General features: G+C 38.9%; 1 long non-coding RNA gene across 1 annotated transcript; it reads left to right on the top strand.

The window, feature by feature from the left end:
* Window positions 1-886: 886 nt before the first annotated feature.
* LOC307148910 lies at window positions 887-1,596 on the top strand. The gene is made up of 3 exons (XR_013819494.1): window positions 887-938; window positions 1,112-1,223; window positions 1,384-1,596. It is a non-coding gene; the product is annotated as an uncharacterized lncRNA (long non-coding RNA).
* Window positions 1,597-4,565: the final 2,969 nt, after the last annotated feature.

Here is a 4,565-nt window from a genome sequence, read left to right as displayed (position 1 = left end):
GATTTTGGTCTCCGGTGCTACAAGTACTTCTTTCAATCGGTTCAATGGACCACAGCAGAGGTAATGTGTCCGCCTGATTTCATGAACATGCGTTTCTATTGCACGCATTGTTTATCGTGCAATTTATACGCGAAAATGATATTTTACGTGCATATGATTTGATACGCACGTTATTGCGTGTAATACACACGCACCCCATATGACTAATCCTACCCATGCGTATGCACGTACCCTACACCACTACTAAACCTACCCATGCGTATGCACGTACCCTACACCACTACTAAACCTACCCATGCGTATCTTATGCACGTAAACTCATTTTGGCGTATATATTGCACGATAAACCCAATGTGTCGTAGGCTATAGAGACGCATTTAGTGTGACCGGGTTGATTATACAACAAAGTTTTTTTTATTTTATTAGATGTCTTTAACTACATCTAAATAGTTTGGTACAATGTATGTGTTAATATAAAACACTTTTGCTGCTATTGAGGTGGGATTTGGGTAAGGTTAGGGACAGGTTTGATGGTATGGTTAGGTTTAAGGGTGGGTTAACACCGGGTCAACAAAGTTATCCTGGATCTAATTACAGCTGTATTAATTGCTTGCATTTAAAAATAAATTAGTAGTACAATGTAAAAATATTTGATTCTGTAAGCTTATTTTTAATTTAAATATTAGTACAGATTAAATACTCTTAATATAAGTGGGAATGTTTCTTTGTTTGCAAGTGACTAAAATGTTGTTTAAAGTCATTTATGCTTTCTGCTAAAAAGTTTAGATTTTGTAATGACAAATCTGTCTCTTCAGAGAAACTGTCAAACTCTTGGTGCGAATCTCGCATCTGTGCATGATCAAGCAGAGAATGATTTCCTGCGGAGTCTGTTGCCGTTTTCCACAAGAACTTGGGTTGGTGCTCATGATGGTGAACAAGTAAGTTAAATTGTGTGCCCTATAGAAACCTATTTGTTTGTCTAAAGTGAAATTTCTGCTTTAATCAAAGGCAAAGTTTCTAATGAAGATGGTTTGATTTCAAAGCTGAACTTAATTGGCTTAAGTCTGACTACAGTAGTGCACTTTTTGTATTCATTCTCTTCACTTATTAGGACGGAGAGTGGTTTTGGAGTGATGGAACTGTGTATGACTATACCAACTGGTGCTCTGGAGAACCTAACAATGCTGGTGTTCCTGAGAACTGTTTGGAGATCAACTGGACCTGTGAGTGCGCTTTTTTAAAACTAATTTGCAATCCTATAATTTCATATCATACGGTAACATTAAATGACCCATTTGGATTTCACCAATTGCCTTAAATTGAACACCACTGATTACCGCTATAATGATCAAGAGTAACTGATTTCATTATTCCACCCTACAGCTAACCGTTGCTGGAACGATGCACCCTGTTCAACCTCAATGAACTATATTTGTGTTTCGGACGCGTGAGATCATAATTGGTCATCCTGCTCCACATTTACTTTGTACTACACTCACTCTTTCTGATCTTATCACAAATGTTGTTCTGAAATTCAATCTCTTAATATTTTCTCTGAAACACTCCTCAAATTAATAAAAGCATTGAATTAAAGCATGTGCATTGTGGGCAATCAAATATATATTGCATGGTTTGAGGATATGGTTGGTAGACTGGCATTTAATGATATCAGGGAAGTGGTTTAAGCGCACATGGCAGCTTCATTGACACACTAGAAGACATTTGTTTCCTTCATTGGTTTGTAAGCAAATTTGGATTTCATCCAGGGCTCTTTGTTTTTGGTCTTATAAAATATGCATTATGATGCTGGACTTCACCATGATCTTTACATGGTATTCTGGCTCAAGTCCAAAACCCATGGTAATACCATGTTACTCTTTGTTGAATGTCACATGTATAGTGTAGGACAGGGCTTTTAGATGTTGTACCAGTTATTTCCGTTATGACGAGATGAAGCTCAATCTCTGTGACGTCACACTGACACACGCGTTCTGAATCTTCAGCTACAGTCATGGTTTCAATTTCAAGTGTCATTATTTGCAGCTAAAGTCCATAACTACGCCACTTTATGTATGATGTGTCATTCTAACCTTTAAAACTTTGCATTTGCATAAACTGTTTAAACTAATGTTTTTAGAAGTGAAACTACAACCACACCTTTTAATAAATAGCCTATATCAGATCAAAATGGTACATTTGTGTTTTAGTCCAGGAGATGTGGAACTGATGTTCACTGTCATAAATGAATCTTTGTACACTCTCATGAATAGGCCAAAAATTGGTTGACGTGATTGAGGAAATGGGAACCCCTTCACAGAAGACAACAACAACCTTCTGAAGCTGGACTCAAGAGAATTAGCAGACCAAGCTGTTGTGGATGCTGTTCGGGTTGCAGAGAGGATGGGCCAAGAGCAGTACAAACTCTTTGTTACAGAGATGCAGGGCACGAAACCCATCACCACCCCTTTGAAAAGGAACAAGCTCTCTTATTAAAACAGCTCCAATAAGAGGACAGTCCAAGACAAAACTCACTGAAAAATGACTTTTCCACACTCTACATCACCTGTCAGACCCGTGATGGGAACCTAGAAAACTTCTTTAAACACGAAAATCAGGCCTACCTTCCATCACTCTCTCATGGTGGACTACGCTCTGGAAACAAGGCTGATCTGTTAAGTTGCCTAGAAAACAGTGTAAGCAGTGCCTAGGGCTCCAGACAAAAAAAAAAAAAAAAATCAATTAAGGGGCCATTGGCTCCTATAAGGGAATTTTTTTTTAAAGTGTCCCTATTATGGTTTTTTAAATATTCCCCTTCATGCAGTGTGTTGCTGTTTGTGAATGTAAACATTCTGCAAAGTTGTAAAGTCGAAAGTGCACGATAAATAAAGTTGTCTCCCCAAAAAAAAGAATCGACTCTGAACCGACTAAACAAGTTGTTTGTATTTCGAATCCTACTGCTTTACGGTTCTACAGTATGTCACTAGAAAAAAACATTTGCATAATTCCCACCTATGTTGTATGTTGTCCGGCCACGAACAACTTGACCAGCCCTCAAACTTCACTTTACTGATTTTGACACGGGATTTGCAAAACGCTTGCTCTTGAAATATGGGTCAGTACCAAGTTTATTTGGACCAGCTTGCTCTTCAGAATCACAACCTGTAAGTATGAATAATTATTGATGTATATATTTTCTACCGGATTCAAGATTCACATTAGTGCTGGGCACCGTTATTGATACTGTTCCTGCATATGCACTGCAATAAATTAGAAATATAAACATGGGTTTGTTGATGGACATACACTTGTTAATTTTGATGGTGAGGAATTACAGCTGCAACATCTCATAATGTTCCATAACTGAGAAACGTCCTGCTCAAGTTGTCCTTGCAGTGGAGGTTCGGGTTGAATAACTCGTTCCTCCAATGTATCATCATCGGACTTGCGCTCAGACTTATATGGTAAAATGGATGTCATCTCTATGGTCTTTACAGTGTGTACAATCGCTGAGCTTTAGGAAGCCTCCGGACAGAGCTATAATTCAGCTACTGTATGGCAATGGGCATATAGCTTCCGACACACACGGTACGCAGTAGACCAATCACCACAGACTGAGCCATCTGGCCAATCAGAGCAGAGTAAGCTCATGGAAACGAGGGATTTAAGAGAGACTGATTAATCTGATGAGTCATTTGGGAATCATTGAAAAATGTGGGGATGTGCAATGAATATTATGAGAAAATTAAAGTGTTTTTTGACCTTTGATTCGTGTAAACCTGTTGTAGGAGACTAAAACAAAATGAGGAGATGCGCTACAAATAACGTGAAGTTCAGGCAATAACAGAAAACAGCAAAGATTAAACGATTGAGAATAAGAATCCAAATCAGTATCACTTAAAAACGAGAATTGTTAACAATTATACCATGGTCTGGGTGAATACTCGATTCTGATTGGCTGCAGGGTGTCCATTAAAAAGTGATAGAGGACACCTAGTAAATAAACCGTCAGGCGTAACCAGGGAAACCAAGTTATTGTTTGTAAAAACTTTAGAATTCGATTGTAAAACTAATTAAAATATAAACTAATGTTTTAAAAATGTGTTATTTGGCAAGTGACCATGGTATAAGCGGGTTAATGCCCTTCGAGGTGTCCATTGTCAGGTATTAATGGACTTCGGCGGAGGCAACCGTCCGACGCGCGTTCACGCCTCGCCGTCGTCCATTAATACCTGACAAGGACAACTCGTCGGGCATTAAACCTTACTTATTTCACGTCCACACAGCTGACATATTTACCTGTTGTAGTTTATCCACGTTGTGTACACGAAATAGACACTGCCTTCAAGCACTTTTACAGTACTTGCATGTTCATTCATTGACACGTCTCCGTTGTTTTCTATCTTTCTCATGCTGGCACAGCCGTCAGCGTTGTTGATAGAGATGAGGGCTTTGAAAAAGCCTTTGACATGCGTTTCTGACGCGGAAAGCTGATCCTCGCTGTCCCTGTGCATATTTTGGCGCTCGAACTGAGTGAGGTCTTTTTCCACTGTAACTTTTCTGCGTGT

The sequence above is a fragment of the Squalius cephalus genome (genome assembly GCF_949319135.1).
Source record: "Squalius cephalus genome assembly, chromosome: 21".
Taxonomy (NCBI): Eukaryota; Metazoa; Chordata; class Actinopteri; order Cypriniformes; family Leuciscidae; genus Squalius; species Squalius cephalus.
Note: the sequence above shows the minus strand (reverse complement) of the source record. Positions and strands in the feature narration are given on the sequence as shown.